The following is a 19,219-nucleotide window of genomic DNA, read 5'->3' as shown; positions in this document are numbered from 1 at the left end:
GCAGCAACGAAGACCCAACGCAGCCAATAAATAAATAAATAATGTTCCTTTGAAAAAAAAAAAGTGATGACCAGCTTCATCAGGATCCAGGTGTGTGAAGATGAGGGTCACGACATAGCTGAGGGCAGGAAGGAGCCCAGGTCCCTGAGAAAATCTTATAGCTACCCTGCCAGCTTTCACTGCCTCCTTTGGACTTATTTTACATAAGATATAAACTTCTATCTTCTTTAAATCACTGCTATTTTGGGTTTCCTATTATATGAATCCAAACTTAATTCAAATATATGTAATTTCCACTAAAAGAGCTAGAAATGTGGATAGAATATAACACACTCATATAAATGCATAAAAACAATAAGAAAACCAAAAATTGGCAGAACCTGATTATTAGTAACCAAGTGGAATGGATCCTTGTAACCAGGTGAGGACCTTGGACCTGAAAGAAGCGTAGTATCAGCATTGGTATTGAGCCCCTTCATAAAGCCAGGACTCTTGAATGTCACCACGCCATCCAAAATGAAATGTAAACGGGAAGATATTTGCCCACTGGCAAAGGAAAATTAAAATGGAATTTGTCTGTCTCAATTTAGATCTAAATGAGATAAAATTTCTCTAATGTTTATAACCTAATATATCCTTACGCAGGTTTTAAGGTACACACACAGACACACACAGATGACTTGTGTCTGTATATGCATGTGTATATATGTATTGCATAGTATCATAAATACCAAGCTAAAAAATTAATTTAGAAAAGTGTCCCCCAGAGGAAGCAAATCCAAAACCTCTCTGGAGGGATACAACCCCGTTGGCAAACTCAGGCGGTCCAGAATTCCTACATATAAAAGCACATATGAAATATAACCTCTCTATTAAATAACTTATATATTAAATACAACAATCTAAAAATGACAAAACTACAAGGACATAAGACATCTTAAAAGAGAGTTAACAAAAACAATAAAAAGAACTGGACATGAATTGCTTCATAGATAGAACTGTAATCATATACAGACTATAAATGAATATGTTTATCATGATTCACAAAAGATGGAACTGAAAACAAAGAAAAATAATAATTCACAGCTCTGTTAAAAAAAACAAATAGAACTTCTAAGATATATATATGTGCACATATACATATGTATATCTGCACATATATATATACATACACACACGTACAAATGTATATATGTGTTTGGCGAAGTTTAAAAACTCAGTGGATACATTAAGATGAATTAAACATAAGATTACACAGTGTTGAGAAGGAAATTAATGAACTGAAAGGTGTATTTGAAGAAATTTCCAAAATATATCTAATCATAGTTACAAAGAGAAAGATTAGAGAGAATGGGTTCAGGGGCAACATTTGAAGAAACGATGATCAAGAATTTTATAGAAGTGATGAAAGACTTAGATCTTTAGATTCAGGAAGCAGAAGGCTTCTCAAGCAGTCTAAATAAAAATACCGATTTGTTAGTGGGAGAACCAGGATAAGAACCCTAATCTGGATGGATTACGGTGTGGTAGAGCGAGACCCGGAGCCGAGACAGGAACTTACCATGTGCCAGCCGTGGTACAAGCACAAAGCTCATTTAATTCTAACAAAATATTATAAATTAGAGATTACCAAGCCTATTTTACAGATGAGAAAAAATTAATGTTCAAAGACATTAGGAAACTTTCTAAGGCCACTCAGTGAGTAAACGGCAAAAGCCTGTATGCTTTGCTTCACCCCTGCACTGTTTCCTGGTATAACACCACTTTGCACAAAACATTTAACCTCTTATTATCTCATCTTTTCTTCTTCAAAACAGAGGAAATTGCCCTCCTGCCTTAATCGTTCCCCAGAGTTGCTATGAAGATAAAACACACATACATATAATATCTTTTTTTTTAATTAATTAATTAATTAATTTATTTATTTTTGGCTGTGTTGGGTCTTCGTTTCTGTGCCAGGGCTTTCTCTAGTTGCGGAGAGCGGGGGCCACTCTTCATCGCGGTGCGGGGGCCTCTCACTATCGCGGCCTCTCTTGTTGCGGAGCACAGGCTCCAGACGCGCAGGCTCAGTAGTTGTGGCTCACGGGCCCAGTTGCTCTGCGGCATGTGGGATCTTCCCAGACCAGGGCTCGAACCCGTGTCCCCTGTATTGGCAGGCGGATTCTCAACCACTGCACCACCAGGGAAGCCCACATATAATATCTTAATTCCTACAGTGATCTATGATTCTCAAAGCACACATACACTGTTTACTCCATATTGTAAATGCATGGTGTTCACCAGACCATGCGGATGACCCCGGACCATCTGACAGGAAACACCAGCTTTCACAGCAGTACTTTTGAGATCACACGGAATCACAGCTGTCTGTTCACTGGTATAATGGAAGGAGGACGGTTAACCCTTAAGCCTCCTTTTAAAACTAATATAAAATTAATAGGTAAACATATGCTATGAATTTGGCTTTGGACTAAGCTCTTTCCATGCCTTCTCTCCTTTGAGTCTCATAGGAACACCGAGGTAGGTTTTACCATGATCCCTATTACCAGATGTGAAAATAGAGGCTCTGAGAGGTTAGAACACTTGCCTGAGGGTAGGTAGCTACTGTGGTTAATTGAGATAACAACTCAAGCAACTGGAATGCAAAACCCATGCTATTAAACATTTTACTCTACTGCCTCCTAATCTGATATGGTTCTTGAGAAGACACATTAGAAGTGTTTTCGAAACTACAAAGTGCATTTGAAATGTAAGTTTCCATTCTGTATAAACCACAATGAACACAAATTAGGAATTAGGCCCCTTGAGCAGCAGCTTCAGTTATGTTTGAAAAGTTAATGTTCTCTTCCTAACCAGCTCGCCATTAATTTCAGCTTTCTTTTACCATTTGAAAATGTATTAATGCAAATAATTAGCATTTTATTATTCCATTTCTGTTATTCTTAAACCCAATGTTATTCTAGTATTTAAGAAAATCAGAAAAAAATCTCCTTTTTGGTTCATTGATAAATGTTTTTCTACTTGGATGTGGAAAACCTAGATTTGCTAAATTAGCCAGATCTAGTTTTACTGGAAAAAAATTCAAGATGCTGGGCTTCCCTGGTGGCGCAGTGGTTGAGAGTCCGCCTGCCAATGCAGGGGACACGGGTTCGAGCCCTGGTCTGGGAGGATCCCACATGCCGCGGAGCAACTAGGCCCGTGAGCCACAATTGCTGAGCCTGCGCGTCTGGAGCCTGTGCTCCGCAACAAGAGAGGCCGCGATAGTGAGAGGCCCGCGTACCGCGATGAAGAGTGGCCCCCACTCGCCATGACTAGAGAAAGCCCTCGCACAGAAACGAAGACCCAACACAGCCATAAATAAATAAATAAATAAATAAAATTAAAAAAAAAAAAAAAAAAAATTCAAGATGCTGCCCAAGTTGCCATATATTACTTCTCAGATGCTTTGTGAACCTGAAGAATTTAGTGTATCAGTTGGTCATAAGGAGTGGTACATTTGATGAAAGAAGGAAAAAATATTATGATTATGCCATAATTGTCTTGTCTGGGACGTGTGTGTGTTTGTGTGTATGTGTTATGTGCACATACACACGTGTACATGCGTTTTAACTTTGCATCCCCCAGGATGTCTCTTACCTTTTGAAAAGAAGATCTTTTTTGTCAAAACTTAGTAAAATTAACTCAAGGAAATAGGTAATGTCATGATCATTAGGAGAGAGATTATATAATAAATTCCTCTCAAGAAGTTATCTAAGAGCTTAGAAGCAATTTTTCTGTGGGAATTATTTTCTTTATATTAAAGAAAATAGAGCACAGCACATCAGGCAGATTAAAAACCCAATGATCAGTATTTTCTAATATCAATAAAGGAAAACACCAGATTACCAACTGGATTTCTTGTTCTAAAACTGTTCTTTTACCAAAAAATCCATATTTGCTTTTGCTTCGGGGTTGAACTAAATAATATTGCTTTAAAAAAGCAATATGATCTTTGTAAACTATAATTTCAAGAACATTCATTTCAACACAGGAATGACTATGGAAAGGAGCAAGGATTAAAAAGTGGGAGATACTCAATTCACGTTTAAAGGACAGGGCCAGGGTAGCCTCCCACTTGCTGCTATGATTTTTAGATTTAGCCTACACTTTAGATAAATTCTCAAGTACTCATTTAATCCTACAATTATATGATATGGAAAATACTGTTCAAGTATGTCAGGAGAACCAAATGCAATTTCCTAAAGCACAAAGCAAAGAGAGGGGTGGGTAGGTGTGTGTGTGGGGTTGTGTGTATGTGTGTGTGTGTTTTAATCAGTTCAACACTAGATGGCTCTAGTTACAAAACCAATAACTTGTCAAAAGTCTAAAATCCTGGGATGTGGCATTAAAGCACAGATGGATTCTAAACCACTGAATCAAACTCTGCTTTCTTCCGAAGTCTAGCAGGCATTAAGAATAGCATCAGGCTTTAAGGTTGAAATGTTATGAATCTCTAAAAGAGCAGGCTTAAAATCCTAGAAGACCTTATTTCACAGTTAAATTAAAACAAGAAGTTGCACTGACATAGCCTTGAGGATGTAGATTTCATTTGCTCTGCAATCATTCTACTCTGTACTCTATGGTACTCTACTATTTTCAAATCATTTTCGCATATACTTTGACCGTCTCAATAATCAGTGAAGTAGATAAGGCAGGTAGAGATCTGTCTCATTAAAGGCAGGGACACAGACTCAGACAAGGGGCAGAAATTTGCTCAGGGTCAAGCAGCTCTTGAGTGATAGCATTAGCCCTGGATTCCTCAGGTACCAGCTCCAGGCTCAAAGCTCTTTCTACATAATAGAGAAGGAAAGAGAATTAGGCTTGTGCCCTAGGTAACGTGTCCAACACGGCCCTTTCATTATCTAGAATGCTCCCTTCTAGGGAAGTAAGTAACACCCACCCACCCATCAAACATCCAAAATGAATTTTGAATTCCTAAGAAACTGAAAACACTGAAGAAATCTTTTATTGAGATAGGAGAGGGAGGATCATGGCTGGGAAGGAAGCTTCTTACACTTGGTAACCTTTGGCTTTGAATTATAGTTTAAGTTTTTTAAAGCTTTCATTTTACCTAAGCCAGCAACTATCAATGAATTTTGCCTAAGTATGCCAGCTCTGCTAGGTGGCAAAGTCAGCCCAATATTAAAAGCAAGATTAGTTAAAATCCACAAGCCAAAGAGAACATGACTGATGAGAGCTACCATTTAATGAGCAGTTACTATGATCCACTTTGCAAACCTCTTCCTCCATTCCATTCTTTCTCGCTCCAATGCCACCACCCTAATCTTCACCACCATCTAGTCTGTTAGATGCTTTGCCTCCCTCAAATCCAAACCACTAACTCTTATTTGAACATATACGTGAATAAAATAATTCTAAAACAAGCATATTTTGATCTTAAAAAAGATAAACTAATATATCATATATCAATTATACCTCAATTTTTAAAATAAGGAGAGGGGCAGACAATGTCATCTCATGACAATTTATTCTCAACTCTACACCCAAAATATACACAAATAGATCATGTGACTCACCTTCTTAGAACCCTTCAGTGACTACCCATGGTGCCCCAGGATAATGTTGGAAATCTACAGATCTAGGGGCCACTTTCCGCCACTTTCTCCCTCTTGCCGCTCACAACTGGCTTTCTACCAGTTCAAACTCATTCAAACTCAGGGCGTCCACATGTGCTATTTCCACCTACTCGAATGCCCATCCTCCCACTCACACATCCCTCGGGTCTCAGTTTAAATATCTGGTGTTCTGGAAGCCTTGCCTTACTCCCACCCAGTTCCACACTAGGTTAGGTTCCTGTGGTGCTGTTGTTTCTGTTTGTTTCTTTTTTAAAAATGATTATCACAATAAGTGATATCAGTGAATATTCATCATCTCATATAGATACAAAATTAAATAGAAAATTTTCTTGCGATGACAACTCAGGGTTCACTCGCTTAACGACTTTCATATATAACATACAGCGGTGTTAATTATATTTATCATGCTGTACATTCCATCCCTAGTACTTATATGTAACTGGAAGTCTGTACCTTTTGATTGCCTTCCTCCAATTTACCCACCCCTACCACTAATAACACAAATCTGTTCTCTCTTTCTATGAGTTTGTTTTTGAAGTGTAATTGTAGGTCCCTGTGTTTTATGCTCTGCTTAGCAACCTGTACTTCTCCCTCATAATACTTATAACTAAGTTAGTCACTGGGGGGAGAACTTGCTTAACGCATATACCCTGTATCTGGTTGGTTAATCATGGAATAACTAAAGACTGACAATATTTTGTGAGCATTTAAAATCGTGCTCCACAATGAAATAAAATTTACATCATAACCAGTACACACATACACATACATGTAACTGAAACAAAAGTTTCAGGAACACTATATACCCTTTCTAGAAGCAATTCGCTTGATATTTTCTATTCTATTCTGGTTTTAGTATGTTGGATACGACCCAGCATATTGATTTTACACCCTACTAATAAATTCAACTCTCATTTTAAATAATTACCCATCTACGCTTAGCAGATAGTAAGTCCTCAGGTAACTGAAGAATAAACAAATGAAAAAATATTTACCAACCACTATTTAAACCAAATTTGTTTCCTTGTTTACACTGTATAACAGTTTATTTGATTATTGCTTTGTCTCTCCTAGGATAATGAGGCCCCAGGAGGACTAACCTAGGTCTATTTTTATGAAGTAAAAGCAAGCCTTGCCATTCTAGGTACAATTATTTCCCTTGATTAGACTGATGAGATCAAGGTCATGAACTTGATCTCATTCTGATCATTTGGTTTCTCTTTGTCCCAAGGCCACAGATTGCCTCCCTAAGTAAGTAACCTTAGGAAAGAGAGAGGCTGATCCACTATTTTTCTTTTTATTGCTGATCAGCACATCCCTGTTACTGCAACAATTATGGCTTAGAAAATAAAAAGGAAAAAACTTTCCAGCAATATCTTAAAAATACCACCAAATTCATTACTGCCTTTGGCTCTTATGAGTAATATATGAATTGTCTTACCTGAATTGTCAGATCTAAGGGCTATTTAAACTTGTTTCCAAACATTGTGGTTTAACCTGATTATAATCCTGCCCTGTTAAATGCCAGGACCGCTCAAATAGGAAACCGATATATTTTTAAATAACCAGTTAACATAATGCCTTCTTTTACCATCGTATTTTGCTGTTCCACTAGATACCCTCAAAACCCTGGCTTTTTTTTGCTTCATCTCTACTTCTCGCCATCCAGGCATCTACCATACCAAACAACGAACAAAATCCTCCCAAGACTGACAATCTTACAATATCAACAGTTCTCTGCAGGACCAGGTGAACTCAAGGAAAGAATTCCCCACACATTGGGGAACCATATGAGCCCAGACTGAGCTTTCACTAGGAAAACCAATAAAACTGCTTGGTGAGGGGGGTCCACTCCCAAGGAGGTTGTAGAGGGATGCGTCCCTCAGAGAGCTGTCTAGCTGGGAGGGGCATGATGCTTCGCTCAGGTCTCACTCCAGGGGCAAAATTCCAGGGCAAAACAATTGTTCCGGGAGTGTTTTTGTTAAACCTTGTCAGTCATTGCTTTGGAAAAAGCTTAGGTAAATCAAGGCTTCCTTGTGCTTGAGAACTGAAAACTGTGGGCAGAACTAGCATTCTGACAGTATGCTTTATTTTCCCAGATGTGCACAGTCGACTTATCTTCCTCTAGGTCCATATTATGGAACGATTGTTTATAAAAAAAAAAACAAACAAAAAAAAGCACAGAATGAACCAGTACTTCTGTTAATAGTTGGTTCCTAGAAAATCAGACTCCTCTTATTAGAACTGAAGCCAAGTGTGCCCTCTAATTTTAGCGCGGGGGCCTGTAGTTTATAAACCCTTACAATTTGCTCAAAATTAGGAGAGTTTTAGTTCTTTTTTTTTTTTTTTAAAGTGGGCTTTACGACCCTTAGAAATTTCCTCTATAGACTGGAGCTCTTCTCAGAGAACTGAGAATGTAGAGTTTATATCTTTGGAAATAACATTTTCCTATTCTTCAAGAAATGAAGAAGTAACGAACAATAGCTTTGGCTCTCATATAACCTCAGTACATGGCTGATTATTATAGCTCCCTCTTAAAATCTGAATGAGCAGCTTGTATAAAAAGAAGCGTGTTTTCCCCAACCTGATCTGACCCTATTTATTTGGTTATATAAATGCTTTTTGTGTTTTATTTTGGTAAGCCTGCATTTATCTACATACTTGACCTAAAACTCCACACTTTATTCCGTGTAATACAGTGACATAGGAAGTGTGGAGGGAAAAAAAAGGAAACATTCTCCTAAATTACCATAGGGTTAATATCATTTTGGCATAGCAGAAAACAAGGGAGCTAATATAAAGAAAAGCTTAGTTACCCAAATTGCAGTGAGTTCTTTTTAAAATATATATCACTTAAAACAGCATCAAAATAATATTCACATTAATGATTCTTAATGCAAAATTCATTTTAATATGGTAAACAAATGACAACAGTAATTTTGTAGATTCTGCTTGGGTTGTAGTGACCCAGTTATCTGGTCAAAGGGCTGCATGGATGCAAGAGACAGGGTGAGTTAAAGTTTAACTCCCAGGAATTGTAAACCAAACCTAAAGCCACTGAACCTTTGGAGTTTGATATGATGATTAGAGCATACCCAGAGTGACACGTTGAATTCGCCATAATCAAGGAAACCTTTTCCGGGTGGGGATCTCTGAAATCACTCAGGTATTGTCCATGTGTTTTGCTTTTTCTATTTCAACTCTGTGAAACTGTGCGGTGTGGATCAGTGGGAATGCAGTGAAAACAGTTTTTACCCTCTTCCACTATAGAGCTGAATTCAGAGATGTTTCTAGTTTGTTTTTATACTAATGAAGCCACCTGAAAACAAAAGAAAATTAGAACGATCATATAATCTCAAAATGAGATGGCAGCTGTTTTTGCTCCTTGATTTAATCAATTTCTGAGGGTAAAAAAAAATGTAGATTTATCACTTTGGGTATAAGTGTAAGGCTAATGTTTCTGAGAAATGTATTTAGCAATAGCCAGACAGCTGGGAGAGTTGTGATTGACTGCCTGTCCTGGTCCTCAGATCCCAGGAAACGTAAAAGTATAATTAACAAGAGAAATAGTATTAACATCACTGACAGAGTCTGAGTTCTCTGTATAGGTCATAATTTCTACCATACTTTAGACTTCATATATTCAATTATCTTCTTTCCTCTCCTCCTTTATCCTGCACCACCACCAAAAGCACACATAAACGCACACACACACACACACACACACACACACGGAAAATGATTGGTTTGAGTATATTAAATCTCAACCTTGAGATGGCTAATTATTAGATCTTTTCCTTTCAGGATGGTTTGGGCAACTGTGCCGCAGTGGATATATTTCACATGATCATTTTGTTCACTCCAACAAGATGATTCACAATCAGACTATGATGGTATTTTACCTAAAAAAAGAAATCAATCAAGGCACTTACCAGGAATATCCCATTCCTCCCAGAAATCTCTTAAATACTCTGACTGAAATAGTTTTGTTCTATGATTACCAAAGTAAGTTCCAAGGAGAATGGGTTCCCAAACAAGTTTCTTTACCATGGGACTTCTTAGATGTGTACTGTGTATCTCCAAGAAGATGACTAACACACCATCATTTGTGCATTGTGCAGGATTAGTGTTCTGCAAAACGTGCATTGGCAAATTTAACTCTAGTTGTATACAATTTAAGATCATCAAAGATGTGGTGGTCTGGTCTGAAACATTCTTTTTTATTAATATGTGCTGAGATGCATACAGTAGGAGCATAGGTCTGGAAATAAAAGTGAAACCACTAACTTGTCAAAGCACTGAGGGCTTCCCCTGTTAAATACAGGTAATAGACAAATGACTTACAGGTTCATTTTTAAGGGCAATATTTTCTGGAATAGTATTGATACTGCCCATTTGAGACAGTTCTCATATTTTACTGTTTCAATTTATTATTTACCAAGTGTAAGGGAAGGAGAAAGATAGTTGTCAAGAAAAAAGAAATTAGTTGTTATGGGCAAACGTAAAATGACATAGTAGATATGAAAACACTGAATATTTGGTTATTATTTCCAATTGGGCTAATACCAAGTTGCTTTTGTGTCTTTTCAAATATAGCATTTCCTACACTGTATTCAGTGGACGTTAATATATGTGGCTCAAAAAGAGGGATTCTATTGTCAAGTAAGTTGAGGAAATGGTGGTTGGACAAGTTAAAGCAGGTCTTGTTACTACATGAGTATTTTGAATAATAATAATAACAGACATTTATTAAGCATATTGCCAAGTGCACTTCTAAGCGCTTTCCATGCATTTATCTCAAGTTATTCTTAGAAGAGTCATATAAGGTAGATACTATTATAACACTTTTCAAAACGAGAAAACTGAGGCACAAGTAAGTTACCTAATGGGCTGAACATCACCCAGTTAGGAGGTGGCAGAGCCAAGTTCCCCAGCCAAGTGGTCTGACTCCAGAGCCCAAACATAGAACCGTGAGACCGTCCTCACAGTGACTGGAGATTTACTCTGTGTGTAAATGCATTCATTCATCTTGAATATCTAGGAGAGTAGGCAATGTTCTGTTTCCTAAGCTTAATTTACAACAGAACGTCTTCTTTCAGTAACATTTATTAACATCTCTCAGAAATGGTACCCCTCAGACTACAGATTAAGACAGAACAAATCATTTTTATAGCCCGTGTCCAGCATTCATAACAACTAGAATTGACTGAAACCATCACTATTGAAATCATTACAATTGCAAACCTCTTAGGTACCTTAGAGTCTAAACATCTTTCGTCAAACAGGACCATGCCTATCTTAGAGACTTTCCAAATTAATTATAGACAGAACACTGGACTTTTCTCCTGACAGAGCTGGGTTGGACTGCTTGTTCACAAACTCCCTAGGTTTGTGACCCTGGGCATGATATTCAGCTTCTCTAAATCTCAGATTCCTCAAAGGTTAAATGGGGGCAAAATCTGTCCTGCAGAATTTAGTAAAGATTAAATGAGATGATAAAGCAAAATAGTTAAGCACAGTCCCTGGTACACAGGAGGAATTCAGCAAAACTCTCTTCCCTTTCTGTTTCCCTGTTGGTAAAAACCTCCAGAAAAGTTTCCTAAAACTTTCTAAACTTACCTATTAGCTCCTCTTTGTCAAAACAATGCTACTATCATTTAAATGAAAAACTGTATGTAAACAATGAAGTTTTCTGATTAGTCACAAAGTGAAACCCCATTCCATTTATTCAGAAAATAAGAGATCATTCTCTTTTATTCTAAAAAAAGAATTTTTTCACTGAAACCCACAGGACACCCTGTCACAGTGTGTGTTCATTTCATCACACAGCCAGTTGATATTAAAAAATCTGTTTCAATAACTATCTTTTAAAATACTGTCATCCTACAGAAACCTGGGCAGCATGGGTAGTACGCTGGGTACCATTGCACAATGGTTTTCATTACCTTATGTGTCTCTAAATGACTCAATAAGTTCAAACAAGATGGTATTGATCCACGGAGGATAAACACCATTTTATCTTATTCATGGAAACAGTAACCAGGCTCTTCTAAAGTGCAGTCGTAACAGTCCAAACTCCCCCAGGGAAAGCATCTGGAAAAAAGCAGCACGGCTACAGTGACATTCTGTATTAGAAATCTAAATCCCATCTGCTCCTTGGCCTGATCAAGTAAAATCCAGGCAGTAATTAACAAATATTGACTGCTGATTCGATCAGAAAAGCTGGTTTATCACTTTATTCCATCAAACCTAACCCAACTAGGTTATCAGCATTAAAAACTATTTCAAATTTTTATTTTAATAAATCAGAATTTTGTGATGAATATTTTTGATGGATCCAAATGAAACATTAAAATATTTCTCTTTATAAAAATAGTTGTCTTGACTAAAATATACTGGCATCTTAAGCTCTCAGATTTGATTTTCTTTTAAGGATATACACTAAGCTTGTTTTTTCCTTATTCGGATATATATGTGGAATTTTATATATGTAGGTATTACTGATCATACAGAAAGCATTTTCCAGATGTGTTTATTCCCATAGGACTCAGTTCCTGCTAATATTAAGAGGAAAGTAATAATAAGGATTAGGATAACTCTCTCTAGTTTGCAAGGTTATGTACAGGGTTCTGCCCCAGTCAGTAATATGGCTAAAGAGAATTAGCATATGACAATTTGGCCAGACAGAATGACTAAGCGAGCAAACCGGTTTGCAATTCTATCAAAATCCCTCCTTCAAGGACATAGCCATGTCTCCTCTTCCTCTAGCAGTTAAAAAATGACCATTGTTTTGGGATGCCCAGTGGACTTAACACTAGATTTACATAACAAAATTAACTACCATGATACCTTATTTCTATAAAATATTCCAGTTTACATAGCAAAATTAACTACCATGATACCTCATTTCTATAGAATATTCTAGTCTACAAAGCATTTTATACAGAAGAATTTAGATTTTTTTTAATGCCAAATTTCTTCATAGTCGACTTAGTAATCCTAGTTTCTTCAAGGTAATTGTCATTATTCATCACTGAACGATGCTCTCACCTAGAGTTTATAAGCTTAGCTCCATTTATGTAGCAATAATGCAGACTACGTAGGGAGCCTTCAACTACTGTCCTGGGCATTAATTGATTTGTTGATGAATTAAGAGGTTTGATGAAACTGTGAAGAAAGGACATAAGGATCCAGATGGAAGGTGAGAGGAGAACAAGTCCCATGCAGGTCCCAGAAGAAAACAACCCTAAAAAGATTTAAACCAGTGCAGATGTTGTAACTAAGATAGTGAAGGAAGCAAAGAAGGGAAGATTCTATAACATCTCCTAAAAAACTGACAGAGCACTGACAGGGTATTAGGTATAAACGTAATTGACTTTCACTTCTATTAACCCATCTGTAGTATCCTTCTATCCAGCTTGTCTATTAGGTTTATATTTCGTGCTCAGCCGGGGCTCAGCTGGGGCCTTCTGCATGAATTGGCTTAGCCTAAAACCTGTGCTTACTTGCAGTGGAAGTCAAAAATCAGAATCTGATACCATGGAGGAGAAAACTCTGTTGGCACATACAAATGCCCACCTCAGGAAACCTCTTTCCAATCCTCTTTCCTGAAGAGCCCTAACACTGCCTCACAATTCAGGCATTTACTACCAGCCAATTGACACTCTATGATGATGATAACAATGATATTAATAATAGCCCTTATATCCTTATATAGCTCCTGCCATATGCCAGACACATAGATTAACTCATTTAATCCTCTGGAATCTCCTGGAATCAGTACTGGTGCAATTCCATTTTTCCAGTAAAGAGGTGACGTCTCAGAGACATGAAAAATATTGCCCAAGATCACACAGTTAATCAGTGGTTAGAAACAAGAGTGAACTCCAGGAGTCTGGCACATAGACCCTGCAAACAGAGTAAAAATGGAACACTGAGAAGCACTGAGTCTTGGAGTTAAAAGGAAACGTTGAGGTCCTTTGACAGAGAAAAAGCTATATGAGTGTCCCAAGGATAAAAGACACTTTTTATTAGGGTAAGAACCCATGTGCAGTACTCCACCCCTCAGGCAGGCCCTTTCCATTATACCACCTCCCACAGGACAGCATTTCTAATTCATCCTGATTTTCTATGCAAACTCTGAGAGAGAGATTAATAGGACCTCCACGATTATGAGGAAATAGCCCCTTCACTCTGAGTGCCACTCTCCCTGTTATGTTCAGATTCAGGGACTGACACAGCTGGAGACGCAGTTAAAGGAGACCTCTCTTGTGAACAAAGAGACTGCCAGGCGCAGGTCACAGAGGAAATATGCACAGACACAGGCCAGGAAACACAGTGGAGTCACCTCTGAAAATACAAAGTAATTGTCCTGAATGACTCGGCTACCTTACACTGGAATTCTGTTAGTGTCTGAAAAGGACATAGCACCTCCCACCTGGAGGACACACCCTTCTCCCCAGGGAAAGGATAATTGGGTTGCTAGGTCTCTGAATGCTAAGGGAATCCCATATTTAAACTGACCTAATTTGGAGCTTTAAATTGAAACCGAGATGCACCCAAATAGCGGCTCCACCAGCCTCAATAGAGTTCTTCATTTAGGATAAAAAGAGTATGTTTCCAGAAGTTCCTCTTTAAAATACAAACTAGTTGGAATACAGAGTGGGAGTGATCAGGGCACTTTGAGGTGTTGACATTCAGGAACACTGTAGCCTAAAATCACCTAGCATATTCACTAGTCTCATAAAGCCTTATGGAAATGGTACTTAGGACAAATAAGTTTTGATGGTGGGGAAGAGAAGACGTAGAGGAGAGATGGCCCAGGGTGAAAGTGTCATGGGTAACCAGAGGATAACAGAAGGTATTTGAATGGCAGGTGTTTGTCTGATTTTTGAGAAAGAATTTACTTATTAAATAATTTTGATTTATTATTAAAGTCATTTGAGCACCACTCTTACCAGGTACTAATTCCTCCATGTGTCTCTCTCATTTCATAACAGTTACTTAATACAACTGCATTACTTAAATTGGAATCAATCAGGGAATGCCATTATGTGGTCCCAGAGGGTAATAAAGATAAGAGAAAAAATTACAATGTCTAGAAACTCTTATTCTTATTTGCCTTTCAAAATAAGCCATAAGATCAAATATTCACTATAATAATAATAATTCAGCTTACTACTTCCAATAATAATAATTCAATATTTCAAAGTATTCCCCAAATTCCAATGAAACAAAGCTGATTCATGGTGCTGGAATGGCCAAGAGGGAGATGATTACAATGTTAAAGCAGAAGGCTCCGGACCCAGAATGCCTGGGCTCAAATCCTAGTTTCACCACTTACTAGCCATGTGACCTTCAGTAAGGTAACTTCTCTGTGCCTGTTTCCTCTGTTGTAAAATCAAGGTTGCTTTGAGATTAGATCAGAAATTACACATGAAGATCTTAGAACAATACCAAGTAAGTGTGCATAAACCTCAGCTATTGCAGCTATAATTCTCATCTCATTTCTGTGTTGATTACGCAATGCTTTACTAGAGGAAAATGGTTAGAAGAGAGAGAGGCTATGAGGTCAACATGCAGAAAGTGTATTTTAGCCTGGAAGTCAGTGGCTTAGAAATTAACTATCCCCACGACTGGCTTGCTGTGCAAATTGGGAACAATTTCTCCCTGACTCTGTTGCAGTTTTCCCAAGGCAGAGATGTCCTCTATCATAGGCAGGGCCTCCTAATTAAGTCAGTATAGAGTGATTTAAAGGAACCTGTGTAATTAGCAAGAGAAGCAGACTAGAAATCTGGTCTGAAATCACCCCAGAGTACAAACCTCTCAGGCTCTGTTATTTTCACTGTTATGACAAAAGAAAAAAAAAAAAAAAAAAACAACCATCAAAGTATTCAAAGGCACAATACTCTCTATTGAATAAAATAGCCACCTAACTGGGGACAGAAGGCAAAGAGGTAGAAGAAGAGATAAAGAAAAACATTAGTGAGTGTCATGTACCAAGCTCTGTGCTGTGCACTTATCGAATCACTTTGAATCACTATAACAACCCTATAAGGCAGGCATCATTATCTCCAATTTTGAAATGAAGAAACTGGGACCCAGTTATAAATAACTTAACCCAAGTTTGCAAAGTTCTTAAGGGATGGAACTCAACATTTGAACCTAAGTCAGTATGACTTCGTGATCCCACGGTTTTTTGTTCATTATTGACTATGACACCCTTAGACTTGTGAACCAATAATGAACAACACAGTGCAAAATATTGTGTATTCTAATATCCTGTGGTGAAACTAGAAAATTAGGAAAAAGAGGACAAAGCCTGGAGTAGTCAGAGGGGCTATATAAAATGTCCATTCTGTTTAGCAAATATGTATGAAATGCCAGCTAACACGAGGCTAAGTGCTAAGGGCTAAGAAGATGAGTGTATATCCTTGGTGAGTCTATGGCCCTCCCTCTCTTTATCCTACCTTCATTCCTCAATGAATGAATGAGGAATGAATGTAGGATGTTTTGTCCTTCTTTTTCTTTTCCATCTGTCTCTAAACTAGTCTTTCTGCCTTTAAGCTGTTCTCAACAAAACTCACGAGTTATCTTTCTAAAGTACATAGGGTCCTAGAATTCCTCCATGTTGTTCCCAGTGACTTCATAATACAATGCGAACACTCTATCATGCCAATATTGATTTAATTCTTGCCTACCTTACCAGCTTTATCTTCTGTCACTCTCGCTCCCCCCCTCGAGCAACCCCCTCCCAACTTGAATTCAACATTCTAATCATACTCAGCTTCTCAACCATCCATATTATTTTCACTTACACCTCTGTCCCCTAGAGTCCCTTTCTTCTCCCTTCTCCTAACTCCTAGCCATCCTTCAAACTGGCCTGAGTAGAGGGAAGGTATACACTGGAAATTAATATGAAGTACAACATTGGAGAAGTTTGGTAATAAGATAGAAAAATTGACATTAGTTCATAGAGTTATATGAGGCCATTGGAATTATTTCAGTTGAAGAGTAATATAAAATGGATATTTAAGAAAATCAACCAGTGTTGTACCAATGACATTAGAGTTAGAAAAGACTAGAGGCTGAATTACAGCGATGATCTAGGTATTAAATGATGGCTGCAGAGATAATAATTAATGGCAGTGGGAATTCAAAAGAAAGCAAAGTATCAGAACTCAGTGGCTGACTAGAAATAAGGAGGCAAGAATTTAATAAGGGCAGTTTATACCAACATATGTAAGTTAGCATAAAATCAGAATTTATATAATCTTTTTTTTCACTGCGATTGAAATGTATTATTTTGTTTATATATACATTTGAGCTGATTTTATTTTTGCAACCGAAAAATACTGCATTGACACAATTTAATAATTGACATACACTAGGATCTTTTCTTTCATCTTCAAATGTTCTGTCTAGCTGACTTTTGTCCTTGAAGCAAATTGTCCAATTTTGAGAGGTAGAACTATAAATCTAAGTAGTTGTATGTGTGGTCAGACTACCAGGAATTTGTATGAGTAAATTTCTTAGATGTTTCAGGAGGTACAGACTGTTTTTTCTTGCCCCCTCCCTTTATTTTCTGACACTGAGTCTTGGAAGTTTCTGGCTTTTCAGTGGGAAAAAAAAACTGAATCGTGGAAACAAACACTTCAAATTATTCATTCATCAAGCTTCGCACAATCTGGTCTTTAATCTTTCACTTTTTCTAAGCACATCAGGTTGGGAGCAGCCATATGGTTGTAATGCTGGGAGGGCTGGGGAAGACTAGATGTGAGACCAGAGCAGAATTTGGGGTTGTTGACAAAGAGCAGGGAGAAGAGGATCTGGATTTCTTTCAGAAGCCTGAATCTTTGGAGGGTAGTCTACAATCGGGGATGAGAGATGGATGCTGTAATTGGTCAGCTTGGGTTTGACTAGCTAAGTAGAGGACATGAAGAACACATGGCCAGAGCCCTGTGCTACTCATCCCGGTGAGATACAACTGTGGGCAAGTCAGCGCCCTGAAATTCTTACTGCAGGAAACTGTCACCTACCTCTCTGTGAGAATTACAATTGCAGGCAATTCATAAAACACCGAGGGACTTCCCTGGTGATGCAGTGGTCAAGAAGCCGCCTGCCAGTGCAGGGGACACGGGTTTGTACCTGGTCCGGGAAGATCCCACATGCCACGGAGCAACGAAGCCCGTGCACCACAATTACTGAGCCTGCGCTCCAGAGCCCGCGAGCACCAACTACTGAGCTCCCGTGCCACAGCCACTGAAGCCTGCTCGCCTAGAGCCCGTGCTGCGCAACAAGAGAAGCCACCGCAATGAGAAGCACGTGCACCGCAACGAAGAGTAGTCCCTGCTCGTCGCATCTAGAGAAAGCCTGTGTGTAGCAACAAAGACCCAACACAGCCAAAAAAAAAAAAAAAAAAAAAAAAAGTACATTTAAAAAAAAAAGAAAACACCGAGCAGAGCCATTTGCTACATCTCTTATCAAGGTATATCAGATGGCAAGTCACCCTTACTCAGTGACCTAGTTATAGAATATCCATATAATCTTTTTTTTAAGGGAAACATAAGGCTGTCCTTTATTGAAAGAGTCAGATTGCCTCAGGGCCATTGTACTACAGAGCTTTAGATCGTTGGAATTTGTAAGCTTCACTCCAGGATTGAATGTATTCCATTAGTCAGTGATTGGCAGCCTTGGTGAACATTGAGTTTTCAACTGAAATTTTCCAAATTGGTCTGAGGAAACCAGATGCAGGAACTAAGTTCAAAAGGACAATCTCAACGAGAATAAAAAGAGACATGATAACACCAGACCTCACCAGCTCATCAGGTCTCTGTAATCAGCCACACAAATAATTGGTCCCAGGACTATTGGATAAACATCTGCCTTAAAGCTGAAGGATATCTACATTGTATGCTGTGATTACCACCATACCAATTTGTAAGTCAACTTAGAAATGAAACATACATGCAAAGAAATTCTACTCTTCTTGTTAGGTTATGTGATTCCAGAACTTCTAAACTCTGCCAGTTCTCTTTCCCAGGGATCTTTAAGAAAGTCAGGCATGGGGTCAGAGTTGGACATTATTATTGAGTGAAGATAACACCATAGCCATCTGTACCCTGATCTTACATGTACTAGAACAATGCCAACACCAAAACCATGTAGGTATATGTATTAGCCAGGATTCTCCAGAGAAACAGAACCAATATTCCAGTTGGAATCCTAACTGGCTAATACATATACCTACATGGTTTTAGTGTTGTCATTGTCCTAGTATCTGTAAGATACATATAAATCTATTTATCTATCAATAGATAAAGAGGTTTATTATAAGGAATTGGCTCACCTGATTATGGAGGCTGAGAAGTCTCAAGATCTGCAGTTGGCAATCTGGAGACCCGGGAGAGCCAACATGTAGTTCCTGTCTGAAAGCCAGAAGGCTTCCCAAGAAAAGCCAATGTTTCAGTTCAACTCTGAATGCAGGAAGAGACTGATGTCCCAGCTCAAGCACTCAGGCAGGGCAGAGTTCTCCCTCTCTCTTTTTTTTTTTTTTTTTTTTTGTAATAAACTGGGCGTTCTCT

General features: G+C 38.2%; 1 protein-coding gene across 5 annotated transcripts in view; it reads left to right on the top strand.

Annotated features, from left to right (window-relative positions):
* Positions 1-8,720: 8,720 nt before the first annotated feature.
* The window catches only part of A1CF (APOBEC1 complementation factor), an 84,618-nt gene continuing 74,119 nt past the window's right edge, over positions 8,721-19,219 (top strand). For 2 of the 5 annotated variants that reach the window (XM_007182838.2, XM_007182836.3), the window contains exon 1: positions 8,727-8,802. The gene's annotated coding sequence lies outside the window, so the exon portion shown is untranslated. Of the gene's footprint in view, positions 8,803-19,219 lie in introns of all 5 variants that reach the window. The other 3 variants (XM_057531513.1, XM_057531512.1, XM_007182837.3) reach the window with 3 other exon arrangements.

Source organism: Balaenoptera acutorostrata, chromosome 16, assembly GCF_949987535.1.
Source record: "Balaenoptera acutorostrata chromosome 16, mBalAcu1.1, whole genome shotgun sequence".
In the NCBI taxonomy this organism is placed as follows: Eukaryota; Metazoa; Chordata; class Mammalia; order Artiodactyla; family Balaenopteridae; genus Balaenoptera; species Balaenoptera acutorostrata.
This window is presented reverse-complemented; position numbering and strand designations above follow the sequence as displayed.